The sequence below is a fragment of the Rattus rattus genome, chromosome 8 (assembly GCF_011064425.1).
Source record: "Rattus rattus isolate New Zealand chromosome 8, Rrattus_CSIRO_v1, whole genome shotgun sequence".
Lineage (NCBI taxonomy): Eukaryota > Metazoa > Chordata > Mammalia > Rodentia > Muridae > Rattus > Rattus rattus.
The window spans coordinates 48,315,334-48,333,044 of record NC_046161.1 but is presented as its reverse complement, the minus strand read 5'-3'; the positions used below and the strand labels follow the sequence as shown (position 1 = coordinate 48,333,044).

Here is a 17,711-nt window from a genome sequence, read left to right as displayed (position 1 = left end):
AAATCTGATGTGCACTCAGTGCAAACAACCTGCAAGAACCGCTGTATCGAGATCCCATGGCCATTCAGGACAGAACGGGGTCTACAGCACAAGCTGGCTCTAGCTGTCCTTGGCCTGACAGAGGCTGAGCGTGTGCGTGCACTCAGAGTCCCAGAGGCCCTTCCTACACACCGTCTGCTTAACCTTGCTAGGTGTGTCAACGCGCAGCACTGCAACGTATGAAGCATGCGGGGCATGCTTTCACGAGACTGCCGTAGCTGGGGAAGAAACCTTTCGTAAAACCAATCCTGTTGCCTATGACAAACTCTAAGCTGTGAAAGTTGAACGAGAATCATCCAGCATGTCTATATGGTTAACAGTAAGCTGTGGTCAGTTCTGTTGGCCACGCCAGGGACGGAGAGTGTTTGTAAAGATTTTGTTTCCACATCTGACAGAGCATACGCTAAAATCTTCTTGGATCTGCTTCTCTCTTCATTATAAACACAATTATCATTTCTCACCTGATGTTCTGGTGCCTTAAGAGTTAATTCCGAGCTCTTCGGGCTTGGGCTTCGGTTCCAGCGACATGGTTAAATGCAGCAAGAAGGTTGGGATTGTCCGGAAATACGGGACCTGCTGTGGTGACTCCCTCTAGAAAATGGAGAATAAATTGAAACCGGCCAGCATGCCAGAGTGCACTTGCTCCTTCTGTGGCAAGATGAAGAGGTGAGTCATTGGCATCTGACACTGTGGTTCCTGCATGAAAATGATGGCCAGCAGGGCCTGGACCTACACCACCATCTCTTCAGTCACCAGAAGTCACCAGAAGCCATCAGAAGACTGAAGGAACAGAAAGACCAGCAGCAGCGATGCCCTCTGAGACTTGCCTAGCCTGCAATAAATGGGTTAATTCATGTAAGAAAAAGTTGCTTCTGAAAATGGGGATGTTGGTTATAAGGGAATGGATGAATATTTTGTTAACAAACTAAAATCTGCTAGAATTTAGGTTAAGTTTATTATATTTATAGTATAAAACATGAACATTCTGACTTGACTTTGATGCAGGAGGAAGATATTGCGCTGAGACACTTAAGGTGAGGTTGGAAAGGAATGTGAAGAATTAAGTGGATGGGACAGGCGATGGAGCCAAGCACAAATGGTGTGGCCAGCTGACGACCCAGAGCCTGGAGGACGACTGTCCCCTCAGATTTGGACGGTGAGTGCAGAGGGCCTTTCATACGAGAGAGTTCCATCCACTCCCTTTGGCTCCTCCTGGTCTTTCCTGTGGACATTCCAGAAGGACGAAGAAAGACGACCTTGGGGGAATGTGTGGCTCACATTGGAACGCTGGACACACCACATTATTGGAAAGATACTCCTGGAAGCCTAACAAGACGCAGCTCGACTTTTCAAATGCTGGGAACAAGAAAATGTTCATTTCCAATGACCACTTGTGTCCTGAAACTTTCAACTCAAACAATAGATAAAAAGCACATTCTGTGACAGCCATGGACAGGAGGCTGGGGTCTCTGCGACAGCTGTGGCTATCGAAGTAGTGACCTGTGGGAGGCAGGAAGGTAATTTGTTTCAAGATGATTAAGTAGCTGGTCTTGGGTCAAACTTTTGGAATCTACCCCCGAGTTTTAGCTATATTTATGCAAAGTATAATTTGGTGAAAACTTTCCTTGTGATAATGAACTCAATTTAATGTGCACGATAAAGCTTAAGAAGTGACTATATTGAAACTCTGTAAAGCACATATGATACCTATATGAAGATAGGGTCTATAGATGGACAAGCCCATGATAAGGATCTTGGGGAGGATCTGATGTGTTCTTCCCACACAGATGGCATGGAGGTCACCAGGCCATCAACCATTCCTTCTCCCAGCCTTAGGGGCGGGAAACAGGTGATACATCCCTTCCTTTGAAGGAATAAGCCTGTGAGTTTCACATTCCTGGTTCCCCTAGTGCCTATCTGTGAGCACAAGGACCTCCCTGCCTCCCACAATAAGACACGAAGAACAGAGTGTCCTTGATTCCATGGAACAGACCATTGGAATTTGTGACCTCTAGAACCTAGGCTGGAAGGACTTGAGAGCCCAGCCCCATGCCTAGCTAATGCTGAGGCAGGGTGGGGATTCTCTAATTCCAGGATGGGATGCTGGCCTTGGCTGTAGGGGGCATACACATCTGGAGCCTGGCTGGAGGCCTTTGTTCTGGTCAGCACACCAACTCAGGTAAGTACCCAAAGCCTGGAGTTTATGGGAAAAGTTGCAGGTGACTATTATAGCTGTTGAGCTCTAATACTCTCCTAATTGGTAGTTTGAACAGCGACAAGACTGTTCTGTTCTTTGGCAAGGGCTGAGAAGGTGCTGGAATGTGGTAGGATTGTCTCTAGGGTACAACAAACATGGCTTCGTACCTCCACTTTGCCATCAGCTAAGTAGATTTGGGGAGATGGTTTCACTTCTTGGAGACCTGACTTTTTCACCTGTGCAACAGGACGGCGTCTTCCCGGGCCGCTCGAAGCAGTGCTAGAAAACACATAGCAACCAACACAGTGCCCGGCATTCTAAACTGAGGGCAGAGAAAAATAAGCCCTCGCTACTCAGCCTTCCAGGTGTGGCTGACCAGGGTCCAGAAAGGGGTCCTCTGAGTTAATGGTCGGCCTGGAGCCTGCTGGCAGACCCTCAAGTCTCCTCTTGGAGGTGTGAGGGTGGGAATGGGAGCTGGCGGCACAATCCAGTGCTCTGGCTGAGTCAAAGAACAAAATCCCCGTTCCCATTTGTGTTCCAAGTCCTGCCAGAGGCTGTCTAGAACTGTGGGATACTGCTGGGTTGCTGGATGACCTTGGGCAGTCCTGTCTGAGGGAAAGTCTATTTGTGCTGACTGTCTGCCACAGGAGGAAGTCAAAGCTCACTGGTCTGGTGTTCAACGTCCCTTCTCCAGTCCACTCGCCCCACCTCCCATAGGTCCTCCTCCTGCTCCCTGATTCTATTTCTCTTCTTGATCCCTCAGATAAAAACCTACATTCACAAGCCTTTTGTCTGTCTACAGCCTACCTGCCTTTTATTTCTTTATCCTGAATCAGGCTCGGTTTTATGTGACAGGAAAATGAAGAGTTTAAACAACAGAGTTGTTTCTCATGCCAGCAAAGCCCACAAAGAGCAAATCTCTAACTCTGGCTTCTAGGTTCCCAGTCACCTGTCCTGATGCTCCAGTATTCTTAGCGCCTAATCCGTTATGGGAGTGAGGCTTCAGACACCTCATGCTGATTAAGCCAGCAGAAAGGGCCAAGAGGGCCAAAGATGTGTTCTGTTCCTCAAAGCGATCTTGTCACACGTGACACTTCTTATATCTGTCAGGGATTTAGCCACTGCCTCTCATCTAGATGCAGGGAGAGGCTAGGAGCTATTTTGAACTCTGCATATTATTTGTAATAAAATTGACAGGGAAATCTTGGGGTGTAGGTCCACACTAACATGCCCAAAATCCTTAGTTCAATCTCCAGCACTGCTTAAAAAGAGTAATAAGAAAAAAAGAGTTGTTTTTGACATGACCCTAGTCAATAATGTGCTATATAATTATCATGGGCCTAGGGATGGAGAGAAGACTGGATCGTCGGGGCAAGATGTGGTGAGTCCGTTAAAGTACAGGTTGTGATGGTGGCTTGAACCTGGAAATGGTTCTGAGAGGTAGAGAGTTGTTCATGGGTCTGAGGGATCGTTGAGAGGTACGAGTATGGTCAACAGGCTTTGGTGACTGATTTCCCAACAGAAATGGGATGGGTAGAGGAACCCAGCATTCATGAAAGGGAACAAGACTTTAATAGCCAGAGCTAAAGCAGCGCGGTGTGCAATGGGATGTGGTACTGGGAGAGTAGGTTGCTTCTCCAGGGAGGATCCTGAAAGTCTTGTTGCAAAGTAGGATTGGAGAGATGAAATCTCACTGGTGTCCCATGGAGTTCTTCCGTTGTCCCTGTATAGGGCAGCTCAAGGAGTCTATAGGCACTAGATGGCTTGTGATGGTACCCAAGAGATACTGACTTCCATTGTGAGAAAAATAAGGGTCCTGCTTCATGATTTCTTGCCTCTCTAGAGCCTTACCTGGCAGCTTGCATTGATGATGCCGGCCTTCAGACACATCGGGGTGGCTATGATCATAAGGCCATGGAAGACACACCATATGACTGGTTATATGTGGTAGTAGTTCTAAGGGGCAAGTGCCTGCCAGGTCCCATGTCCTGCCCAGGCAGGCATCTTGCTCCATACCTCTAAGTATGGAGCTTGACCTTTTGGTGGCTTAGGACTCGGTGGTGTCTCTTTTTTGTCCAGCATTCCTACTTCTGCACTGATTCTGATATAAGGACTTTTACAACCTTCCTGGGGACTGTTTGCTAGAGATACTGGTCCCTGCTTGGAGACCTCTGAGGTATGCATTTCTTTAGGGTCTACCATGGCCCAGGGCTGTGATGATGAACTCTTTATCTTTAGGTCTCAATCCTCTTGCAAAAATCATGCTTCCAGATCCATTTTATCAATGACATGGCTGTGGTTGGAGGGCTAAATCCCAAACTACCCAGCATTACCTGTTCACTCTCTTGCCCATCCTATATAAGAACTGGAAGGATACTGTATTAGATACTTCAGAGATGATATCTGTGACGTAACATCTTCGCAATGGTCTCATCACAACAAGCACTGCTACTCTCTTTTAAAGGATGACAAAACAAGTTTGAGAAGTTAATTATTCCAGGGTCACATTGCCAGTACAAGGCCAAGTGACACCTAAATATCAAACTTTGCCTTTTCTCTCTAGCTAACTACGCCAGAAGGTAGAAGGTTCCAGATCCTGCATAGGAAAGCACAGTCACTCTGGGATAGTGTTGAGGTATTGTGTATCCCAGGGTGGTCTGCAGTTCACTATGTAGCTGACTGGGGTTAGCCCTGCGCTCTAGGAATGTCATGCTTCCACCAGGTGCTGGGATTACAGGTGTGCAATCGATGTGTCCAGCTCTAAGTTTTGACCTGGGTTGAACGACCCGCAAAGGATAAAAAAGAGAAAGATGCATAGATAAAGTGAATCCGGCACTTTTTAAAAAAATTTCTTTTTGTTCTTAATAGATGACAGAACACCAGGACTCGGGGTTAACACAGTCTTTCTATTTTTCTTGAAAAGGCATTGTAAATAAATGAGTCAAGAATGGTTTATGAAGTGATGGATGACCTCTGGCAGAGCTAAATGGGACAAAGGGACAATGTTGATAGGGACTATAGTAAAAGCAGATGTCGGAGCATGAGGGGAACCCTGTCAGAGCTGCCAAACTTGTAGTGGTAGTCCCGAGAACCCAGTCCACCTGACTAAACCCCGGCATTCTCTAATGTCAGAGGGAAGATATTTTTATCTGCAGGGTGTGAGGGTCCAGAACTTTCTGGGTTTGGGGGCCTCTACCAGTGACCTGGATGAGACAAATGAGAGGGGGGAAGGATGGAAAAGTCTTGGTGTTGGCTCCAACATCATCCTGATCCCTGGAGGAAGGGGCTGGCTCTTTAGACGTGAGATGATTGGACTCCAGCCCATGGCTGCAACCCATGGCTAAGGGACTCAGGACTCCTGATCTTGGTGCCGAACAAAAGACAAAATTGGAAGCCAGGAAAGCTGGCTCTTTCTCCAGCTTTGTCCTGGATGGTCTTCTGCCCTGACTCAGACTGCTTTCTCTAGGGAGGCACATGATTGCTACCACATTGGGAGGATAAAGTAGGGCAATGCTCACAATGTGCTCCCAGACTGTGAGATGTGATACAAGTGGCAGTATTACAAGTAGAGGCGAATTAAAATGTCCTCCCAGCCTTGTCATCAAACTCAGAATGTGACTCTACAAGGCATTCCACTCTTTAGCATCTTCAGAACATGGAGAAGTTGGAAGTGCACTTACTGAGAGGCAGGAGTCACTAACAGAGCTTCCTGCCCCAGTCCCGGGTTCTCTGAGGCACTCAGCAGGAAGCTGCTGAAGGCATATGCCTCCCCTTCCCCCACCCAATTTCTAGGAGCCTCCTTTTTGGGGTTTTGTCCCATAACCATCTTCATTTCAGTCATCGCCCCATTATGAAAGTTGTTAACACTCCTGGCAGAGAGGCCCCAGCTTTCTCCTCAGCGTTGGGGTCTGAGTCTGTTTTATCAGAACTCTACGCAGGAGCTGATGCACACAGAAACCTTTGAACTGAAGAACATTTGGCTCAACCTTGAGATTATTTTTTTTTTCAGATTAGGAACTGAGACCCTGACAGTGGAGCTTTTCTTTTTCCAAGAGCATAATTGTCAGCACATGAAGTAACATTTTACCTTTGGCATTTTAGTGCATACTTAGCTTTGGTTGACCCTTGTCTCCTACCTGCTCCTGTCCACCTCTTGAACCCTGACCCCACTTGGACCCTTCCATTTCCAGTATTCCTCTGCCAATTTCATATTACTTTGAAGTGTCCCTATTCTCAGCCTCCTTTTCTCTTCTAATGGGTTCCTTTCTACTTTCTTCACTTCTGCCCATCCTTATTCTCACACACATAAACACACACATACCAATACACACACACACACACTCAGCCACACAAGACACACAGAAGCAGAGGCACATATACATAGATATGCACATACACAGTCACATAGACACACACAGAGGCATACACCCATATACATGAGTCGGTGAAGCAGTATTAATAGTCAGGGACCCGATCCTTGTTTCTCTGTCTCAGGGTTACAAATGTTTTCAGAGCCCAGTTGGGTAGGGAAGTGGGTAACATGCTAGAAGTGGTAGGACATTGTTTTCATTGGATTTTATTGAATTACTTGAACCATGTCTTTTACTAAATTTGGAAACACTTTCACTCATTTTTCAAATATATTTTTATATCAGGTGCTATCTTATCTCCTTAAAGACTCCAGTGACCTGAACACTGTTGTCCCAAGCAGTATTGAAGTTCATTCTGCTTATGGGGCAAATATCTTTTGCTGACTTACCTCCAGTCTGCTGATTCCTCTGCCATTTGTCTCCTGCAGTATCCAGTCTGGACTCTACATAGCTCAGCCTGGCTTGAACTCTTGACCCACCTGTCTCAGCTTTTTAATTGAGGAGATCATAGGGTACCAATGATCTATGACACCCTATCCACTGAGACGTTTGGCTTTTAAAAATCTCATTGTATTTCATAGTTACAAAATATTCCTTGGTTCTCTGAAGTCTAATGTCTTTACTAAGAACTATCTTCCAATTCATTTAATTTACTTTTACTTCAAAAAAGAATAGTTATAATAGCTATTATAATGGGTTAATGATTCGCACATTGTTTTATCTTTCTTTAGAACTGATAAAGGTTTTCTGGTCCTTGTCATCCCAGGCTTTGGGGACTGTATCCTGGACATCTTGATAGCATGCTACAGGACTCAAGTCTTGTTAAAATCTTGATTATTTGTTTCATTTTTTGCTTAAACAAAGCATTCTGTTCCATTATATTCTGATGGAAGATTTTTATTCTTTAACTGTTTGGTTTTTCTCGAGACAAGGTTTTGCTCTGCAGCTCATACTGGCCTCTAATTTGTGATCCTTCTCCCTCAAACTTCTGATAAGTGTGTTATTATCTTCAATACATTTTGTTCTCAAAGCCTTTAGTGTGCTATTTGAATTGTTTTTACATGCATATAAACTGAATCAAAATGAGTTAAAGCTTCACATGCAATCTTCCCTTTCCCATGCAGATTCCCCTCACCTCTCTTGCATGCATGTGTATGTCTTTGTATTTGTGTGTGTGTGTGTGTGTGTGTGTGTGTGTGTGTGTGTGTGTGTGTGAGAGACTGTATGCATTTATACCGTGTATGGACATAAAAAGCCTACAGAAGTCAGAAGAGGGTGTTGGATCATCCAAGTTGCAATAGTTGTAATTCCAACCATGTGGTGCTGAGAATTGAATCCAGATTCTCTACAAGAGCATTAGGTGTGTTTTACCCACTGAGCCATTTTACTGCCCCAGGAACTAATTCTTTACAAGATTATAGCCTCATTGTAGTAGGTCAGATTGATGTTGCATGTGACTCTAGACTGGATCCTTAGCCAGCAAGCATTTTTCTTATATGGTCTTGGAGGTGAGGGGGTCTGGGATTAGGTGCCAGGAGGGCCATGCTGTGGTGAGGGATGCCCTTCCAGATTGCAGACTGCTGGCTTCTTGTATATTTTCAGCATGTGGGAGACAACTAAAAATCTTTCTGGACTTTATTCTTGCAAAGCCCTTTATCTCATTTACAATGGCTCCATGGATTCAGAATTACTGAATTATTTATAAACCATCTCCCAATACCATCACACTGGATATTAAATGTCAATGTGTGGGTTTTGGGGGACAGTCACAAGATCTTCTAGTTTATGACATGCCTCTCTTTTTCTGTACCCACCTTCTCTTTCTACATGGAGGAAACACTAGGGCACTGAATCTGGTACAGAGGTTAAAGGTAGGAAGAAGGAACTGGAACCACTTAGTAACCTCGGGTATGTTGCATTGCATCAGCAAGGGTACTCAGTGTGTTAGTTCTTACCACTTTTGGGACCACTTGGGCCTGTACAGTAAGTGTTGTCATTCTTGATGGACAAGAGGGCTGAGACACAGAGGTCACCTGGTTTTTCTCAAGGTATTGACCAGTAAATTGAAGAGTAGGGTCTAGGTCTCCTGAGTGTAGGTGCTGACTGTGGCAGCCTTTAAGAGTTTGGGATCTGATGAAATTCTATCCTTATACAGATGCAGTCAGAGCATTTTCCTAAGTGGCATATTAGTTGTTGCTGTAAAGTTATTTAAAAAAGGCTTTCTTTTACCGGCACTAGGTCCAGCACCATAGTGCCTCAAGATATCTGGTAGATGTCTTCATCTCAGTCAGCAAAGCCTCTCACCTGCTCTGCTCCATCCCATATCGCACTGCTGATGGCTTCTCTCTGAGCCTGGCAACAGTCTCTCTACCCATCTAGTTTCCAAGGCTGGTTGCCACCATGCCAGAAATATACATCCCAATTCCATGGCAGCCCAGTGTTACCAGACACCACATGCACTCTTGAACTTAAATCGCCACATGAAAGAACACACAGCACAATAACCTCTGATCCAATTGACAAGATATAATTGCCCATCTAGACATACAAAGCCCTGTACACATCCATCCCTTGAGAATATTCATAACAACCTGTAAATGTGCAGAGAGAATCAGCCTCCATGTTCTCTTCACTGCTTCTTCTCCTTGCTCCAGTCTCCTCCCTCTAAAATTTTTCTCCCATCCATCCTTCCTTCTCATCCAATGATAGGCCCTCGTTCTATCTTGCACCACCTACACCTAGGTGATGACATCATCCTACATTAGTCATATAGGTGTCTGGAGAAGAGAGAATGTACAACTAACACCGAAGCCTGGAGATTCACAAGACAGAAAGATGCCCACTGGGAAGCCAAGTTATCTCTCTCTCTCTCTCTCTCTCTCTCTCTCTCTCTCTCTCTCTCTCTCTCTCTCTTTCTGTGTGTGTGTGTGTGTGTGTGTGTGTGTGTGTGTACATTTGGAACATAATTCTAACAAGTACTTATATCCCTCCTCCCCAAATCTAAGACATTCAGAGAGTTTTCTGTTCTAGTTAGGGGTTACTATTGCTCTTTTGAAACACAATGGCCAAAGCCTTGAGTTGGGAGGACAGGGGTTCCACATCACTGTTCATCCTAGAAGGAAGAGAGGACAGGAGTCCAAACTGAGCAGGAACCTGGAGACAGGAGCTGAGGAGGCCGTGGAGGGGTGCTGCTTGCTGGTTTGTTTCCCCCTGGCTTGCTCAGCCTGCTTTTAAAAATAGAACCCAGGACCACCAGGTTGGAGATGGCTTCAGCCACAATAACCTGTGCCCTCCCCCAGCTATCACTAATTAGGAAAAAATGCCTTACAGTCCTCTCTTAATGGAGGTATTTTCTTAATTGAGGATCCCTCTTCTATGACTCTAGCTAGCACATTTTCTTAAGAAATTAAACATCTTCCGTTGCTAGTAGCTTTTCCCAAGCATTGACCTTACTTCCCGAGGTTTGTTCTGCCTTTGACTCAAGCTGCATGAGTATGTAGACCCCTCCCCAAGCCTTTCCAACTTTCCACCTTCCCTTGTTCAACCCTCTAATTCCCATTCTCCTCACTCATCCTTGCTTCAGAATGGACTCAGGGTTGTCCACTGGGCTCCAGGGATGGCAGGATCATTTCTAGACTATGTTTTCCTGACCAGAAGGGGTGAGTCAGCGATGGAGGACTGACCTGTGGGGAGTAGAGGTAGTCTCAAAGCAGCAGGGTCCTCTCTCCTTGTTCCCACTCATCATCCCTGCTGAGTGTGGCTCAGAGCAGCTGGGAGCCATGTACATGTGTACACAGAGGTTTTCTCTCCTCAAGTTGGACAGTGAGGGGCAGACTCTTCTTCCTCCTCTGGGGGTGGAGAAATGCATTTTATTTGGGAATGGGCTCTCACTGAGTAGTTCCTAATGGCCTTGAACTAGCTGCATAGACCAGGCTAGCTTTGACCTGACAGAGGCCTGCCTATCTGTCTCCCTAGGGCTTTGATTGAAACTGCTCATTTTAGCCCAAAGTACCCAGAACCGCTGCTGGTTTCTTTCTCCCATCTCCCACCAGGCTTCTGATTTAAAGCACGGATAAAAGGGAATCTTGCTTAAGTCTTGACCCTTACAAAGACATTAGTTATATCCTTTGCTTAGTAGCAGAGGTCTTGCTACCCTGAGGGAGCAGTGTCTACCCTACCCCTTGACACCTCTACTGCTGTCTCCCTAGTCTCTAGGTTCCAGGGTATAAGATTGTTGTTCAGGTTCTCAGGGTCTGTAGCGGAAACGACAAAACAATGTAAAACTAGGAGTGCAAGCATGACTAGCTTTGAAGCTAATCATGTCTTGGGGGCTCCTCTCTGAGACATTAATCCCATGAGGAGGAAACTGAGGCCACCTGGAACTGGCTTCTTCTCTGGGAACCAGTAGATATATGGTTGCACGTTCTGTTGCCAATTTGTGGCCCAGGAGCATCTTTAAGACGGTCTCTCAGTACACCTGGGCTATCTCTCTTCACAGGGCAATGGTCTGTTCTGGGTGTGACTAGAATTTTAATTTCAGATATTCTCGGTTAGTCTTAACTGTGCAAAAAACATGTCGGCAAGCCCAAGCAATAGCTCTGCAGAGAGAAGACTTTGGTGGCCCGTGTTGTTGGGCTCTGAGAGTTTACATCACTATAATCTCTCCGTCTCCACTATCAGGGCCCAAGCACATCTGTATCGCTTTGTCATAAACTTCCATCAGGCCCTCAGCCATGGACCCAATCTACATACATCCAATCATTGTGAAACTTTAGCTCTTCCTCATTCCAAAGGCCCTTAGCAGCTTTCCCTTGCTACAGGGAAGGTTTGCAGTTGGCACCTAAAGCTTCCCCGTTAGTGTCTTTTCCTGAACATTCCCCTTTCCCTCCTTTCTTTCTCAAATGCCTTATTGCCACACAAACATGCCTAGACTCTCCCGGTCTCCCCAGACTTGTGCCTGCCCTCTTCCAGACCTCATGTTCTCATCCTTGCCTCTCCGAATGATCACCCTCACTTCAAGGGTGAAGGCTGCACAGCCTGGCCACCTTGGGTTTGACTGATTCTCATTCCCCTAGGTATTAACACTTTTTTTTTTTTGACTCTTCATCCATCTTCGTCCTTCTGTAGGCCTGTAGCTTGTGTCCCAGCTCTTCCAAACCCTCTTTAAAAGATTCAAATGTTAAAATGATTCATCAGCTATTAAAGCTCCCATGAGTCCTCTGAACGGAAAGGGAAAGGGAGGGAGGGAGGGAGGGAGAGGGAGGAAGGGGAGGGAGAGGGAAGAGAAGAAAGGGAGAATGGGAGGGAGGAAAGAGGAGAAAAATCAAGCCATGGGTACATTTTTTAATATTCTGCAAGAACTGTTCTAGAAAGTCTTGAGTTTCCTGGGAAAGAAGTGAAGCATTTGCTGCCCTTTGCTCAGCCTCTCGCTGTGAATCTCACCCCTGCCCTTTTTGCCAGCATTTGGTTATTGGGTAGAAGTCAGAGCTACAGCCAAGGTGTCTCCTCTGAGCACTACTCTGGAATCCTCTAGGGAGGACTTTGGGTTGAATCCTTTTCAGGGGGCCGGGTGACTCACTTGAAGGGGAGGTTGGGTTCCACTAAAGAACTTGGTAGGCTTCAATCATCTGGCACATATCAAGCACTCAATATTTGACTGCTCTATTTATTTTGTGATTTTTATCAAGAGTCTTGAAGCCCGAGGTTTCCTTGCTGCCTAGTTTCCCTTAGGGCGCTAGCAATTCTGCTTCTGCTCTGCATATCTTTCCCCTTCACCTCACACATTGCTTTTCCATTGCTATGTCATTAGTGACCTCAAATGTAATCTGAAAGAGACTCAGAGCTTTTATTTGACATAGATTAAGTGTGTAGGCACAGGTATGCTATGTCCTCTACCGAAATGAGGGAGAAATCAAGATTTTGGTCACAGCTTCAGTTTCCTGAGGTATAAGGTTGTCTTCCAAGTTCTCTGCTTCTTAGCTGAGTTTAATTCCAACTGTGACTTGCTATCTTCCATTTCTGGGACATGGCCTTCTGCACTTGTGATAAGTTGCTTCCTTAAGACCTTCCCTGGAGGGGTTGGGGATTTAGCTCAGTGGTAGAGCACTTGCCTAGCAAGCGCAAGGCCCTGGGTTTGGTCCCCAGCTCCGGGGAAAAAAAAAAGAAAAAAAAGAAAAAAAGAAAAAAAAAAGACCTTCCCTGAGATGCTAGTCACCATGGACTTCTGAGAAGACCTGCTTCCTGTTAAGGTATATTTGTGATTAGGTCGGAACCACCCAGGAAAAGACCCATTTTTAAACCCCAAGTCAGCTGACAGGGGGCTTGGATACGTTTATGAAATCCCTCTTACATAGGTGGCAAGATAGGGCATGACACTGAATCCAACTTCTTGCTCACTATCAACAGTAGTATGTGTTTGAGGGAGAGAAACATTGGACATCTGAAAATTTTTCCTGACATGCTTCTACCTGCTATGATCCTAAGTCAGTAGAGCGTAGCTTTCTATGTAACGTTTTAGGAAACGGGGGTACAAAGTGACTCTGCTTTTGAAGTGGTCTCTTCCTTTTGTTCCTGCCTCCTCAGCAGACCTCATAAATCAATGCAAATTGGTCTAAATAGCTCTTTAGTTTCCTCCTTCAAGTAGAAGAGTGGTTTCTATAACAAAACACTTGAGACTGGGTAATGATATTTTAAAAAAATGTGTGTGTGTGTGTGTGTGTGTTGTTTGCATGCCTGTGCACCAAATGCATGCAATGTCCTTAGAGGCCAGAAGAAGGCATCAGATTCCCCAGGACTGGAGTTACCAATGGTTGTCAACCACCATGTAGGTATTAGGAATTGAACCCAGGTCCTTTCGAAGGCAATCAGTGGTTGTAAGCACCGAGGCATCACTTGACTGGGTGATTTGTGAAGAATGGTGATTAATTGGTTCAGGGTAGAAATCTAAAAGCTTCATAGATGAAAACTTGGTGTTTCAACGCTTGGCAGAAATTGAGTACACACTGTAAGATGGGAGGCTGCCTCAGTGCATAACCCTCTCTTGAGGTAACATCCCTCATGAGAGTCCCTCGGGAGCTTCATTAAGTCGGCTCTTAACAGATTCACCTCTCAACACCATCACAACAGCAACCAAATTCTGACATGAGTTCTCAAGAGGCAAACCATACTCAAGGTATAGCAGGACCTTAGTGCTCCTTAACTCCCAACATGGGCTTTTATGTGCACTGGGGTCTGCTAACTATGGTACTGGTGATAGGGCTATATGACTTCTAAGCTCTCAAGTCTTTTCAGGAAAGAGCCTCTGCTATGTGTGCCTCTGAGCCAACATGCAGTGCCTGTATGTTCTAGGTGCCCAGTAGAGGCCAATGAGTAGACAGGCCATAAGTAGGCCTAACAGAAATGCTATGGTAGTGTGGAGAGGCAAAGGTGACTAAACAGTGCCTCGCTTGCCTTGAGGTCTGTAGTATTAGCATTTCCCTTTCCATTATCCCCCGGTGGCTCACTCCATCATTTTCCTAGGCATCAGTCACTCTTTCACAACTCTGTCCTCATTTGTCTATGACACTCTGAGGAGTGGTCTGTGCCAACAGTCAGCAGCTGCCACTTAAGGTACGGTAAATGACCTGTTTTTAAACACACCCCTAACCTTGTAGGGTTTTATTTTAATCTTAACATCTTGCAAAAGTATTACTTTTCCATGTAATCATGAGAGTAATGCGCACATTCGTGCAGCTGCCAAGGAGCTCAGAAGAGGGTGTTGGATGCCCTGGAGTGAAAGTTGCAGGCTGGGAACCAAATGTGTGTCCCCTGAACATCGTAGGAAGTATTCTTAACTACTGAGCCATCCCTCAGGCCCCTTGTACTTTAATTATAAAAAGACATAATCTTTATTTCTGTGTGTGAGGCATACATATAACACTGGTGAGTACTGCTTCTATTTTATTTAAAACATCTTTTGTGTGTGTGTGTGTGTGTGTGTGTAGCATGTGAGTGCTTGTGCCTTCAGAGGCCAGAAGAGGGCACTGGAGATTCAGGAGCCAAGGATTCAAGTGGTTGTGATGAGTCCCCAAGGGTGATGGGAACTGAAGTCAGGTCCTCTACAGAGTAGCAAATGCACTGAACCACTGGTCTTTCAGTTACAAGCATTTTAACTTTTTAAAATTTAGACTTATTTATGTGTATTAGAGTTTTACCTACATGTATGTGTGTGTGCCACATGCATGCCTGGTGTCCGGGGAGATCAGAAGTTGCCAGATCTCCTGCACCTGGAGATAAGGATGCTCAGAAGTTACCATGCCCATGCTGGGAACCAAACCACTGTCCCGTTGGGACGGGAAGTGATCTCAATGACTGAGCCATCCCTCTAGCTAGTTTTTCACAGCTAGATTTATTTCATGTGTAAGAGTGTTTTGCCTGCATGCACCATGTGTGTTCTTACTAACCACAGAATCCATAAGAAGATATCGATTGTATCCCCTGGAACTGAAGTTCTGGTTGTGAGCTGTCCTGTGGGTACTATGAATCTAACCAGACTCTTATGACATACCTATGGAGGGCCATCTTAATCACTGTTGTTACCGTGACCAAATACCTGACAAGAAGCAACTTCAAGGAGGAAGGGTGGGTTTGGGCAATTATGCTTGAAGGGACATAATTGCCAGGGAGAATGGAAGCGAAATACTATAGGTGCTTATAAGAATGGCCAAAATCCTCACAGAAACTTTGCAAGACCAGGTAGCAGTTGCTTCCTGAGTTTTCTAGGATAGGAACCAACAGTCTTAGACACTTACAACTGACTCAAAGATGAAAATGTTTGCAACCAAGCTCCTTGACATCGGCCTTAAAGGCAGGCCAAGGAATGGGTGAAGTCATGCTTCTCCTCCACTCGATCTCTATCTAAATCATCCCCATAATGTTTGTCCTATTTCTTTAACTGTTCATCTTTTCACTTGGCACTTTAACCTTAGGGTCTCTGTGATGCACCCTCCCCTTTCTTGACTTTATGAACTGATTTTTCAAAAGTTCTGTATTTATCTGAGAAGAAAATACAGATCTTTGGCCTGTTGGGTCACGATCTGAAGTCCACATTTGGAAGAGGAGTTCATGCTGAAAGGCTATTGTTGCCCTTACCTTACTATACTTCTGTTCCTTACCTCGGATGACCCGAACATGGGGAACGTGAAATGGAAAAAAAAAAAATCAACTTTATGTTTTCTTGGGAGGACGCCTATAATTCTGATATCTTCAATCAAAAACGGGTGACAAAAACCAAGGGTTTGTTCACCTTGTCCTTCCTCAATCCCCTAACAGGAGAACGTGTCCTTCAGAAGCAGAATTGTCTACTCTGTTATTTTCTGTTTTCTCTGTGTAGCTCTGGCTGTCCTGGAACTCACTTTGTAGACCAGGTTGGCCTCAAACTCACAGAGATCTGCCTGCCTAGGCCTCCACGGTGCTGAGGTTAAAGGTACGAGACACCACACCTGGCTAAGTTTCAACACTTCCCTCTTTCAATGCCTTATTCCTATCCCATCTCTGCCCTACAGGGCAAAGACTCCTGGGAACAGCAGCATTCTAAGCTGTTAACAGCTAAAGGCTCCCCAGGGCATTCTGTCTCATGGTGACAGTTGGCAGAAGCTAGTTCAAGAGAGAGGTCTTTCAGGCATCAGTAGGGAGAGAGCAGGCAAGAGAAGAGGGTATTACCAGCCTTAGAAGGAAGTAGACTCCCAGCGGTACTCTAGCTCTCAGGCACTTTTGGGCCTCATTTGGGCATCATTCATCCTCCGTCTTCCTGTAGTCCTTACAGGGGGATCCCTGGGTTTTACCCCTGCAGGGGACAGAGATGAATCAGACATGGATCTGCCCTAGAACTTACTTTTTAGTATTAAAAAATGGCCTGGAATAGACAGACAGCAAAGAAGCAACTGTGAGGGGTCCATGTGGCTGGAGAAACCCACAAAAAGGCCTATGTAAGAGGCTGCATTTAGCTTCACCTCTGTGTACCTTCTACTTATGGTGCCAGACACTTGTGGTCCAAGACTGATCTGTGTGTCTAGGGACTGACTAGAGAAAAGGGTCGAGGAGACTACGCACTGAGGATGCTGAGGGTGGACCATGACTGCCTTAACACTTAACACTTTTCCCCAGTGTTTGCCCAGACAAAAATAGGCAATTATTTTGGAATAACTGCAATTGAGACCTAGATCGGAAAAAGTGCCCTTCTGAGGGCAACTAGGCCAACCACTGACCGTCCACTCTGTGACTCTTAGACGATGGGAGAGTTGGTGATACACCTTCAGCCTAAGCAGGGTGCCAGCTCCCTTGGGTAGCCCCTTTGCAGTAGAATGGGAGAGGAGACCTAGAAGAGCAAATACAACTAGGAATGATCTCTTGAATTTGTGGTAGTTTTAATGTTTGGCTCATGTCTGCCGGGGGAACTAATGTAGACACAGATTTTGAAACATATGAGAAGAGATTTAGTGACGTCATTCATTGGGTGGAAAGGAGATGGAAAGAACTCAAAATCAAAAGCACCGTTGAAGGGGGCAACTGGTGACAAAAGGGGCACAACAGAAAGTTTAGCCCATTTCTTTTTTCTTTTTGTCTTCATTTTGAAATTGCAGCTTTACTTGTTTTGCGACTACATAAAAATCTTATGAGGATTTTTCTGTGGCAGGGAAACCATGACAGAAATCTTAACCGTTTGAAAAGTGCAACTTAACAATGATTTTTTTTTTAAATCTTACCTTCTGGAATTTTTTAAAAAGATTTATTCTTTTTTATGAATGTGTGCATGAGTCTGCATATGTGTATGCGTGTGGGTGCCCACGGAAGTCAGAAGAGTTATAACCTGGCACTAAAGTCATAGGCAGTCGTGAGCTGCCTGACGTGGATTCTGGCACCAAACTCAAGTTCTCCTCAAACTACACTCTCAAGGAAGTGTTCTTAACCAATGAGCCATCTCTCCAGGCCCTGGATTTTTATTTCTAAATCTGATCATAGTATTTTTCTAGGAGTCTAGCAATCTAAATTTAGGTAGAAGTTACCTTAGCCTTAGGCAGGACAAAATGGTCTGACTTGTTAAGGGAAAAGGAAGTAACGGATAAATC

General features: G+C 45.2%; 1 pseudogene; it reads left to right on the top strand.

Annotated features, from left to right (window-relative positions):
* The first annotated feature begins 565 nt into the window (after positions 1–565).
* LOC116908171 lies at positions 566–870 on the top strand (annotated as a pseudogene).
* The last annotated feature ends 16,841 nt before the right edge of the window (positions 871–17,711 follow it).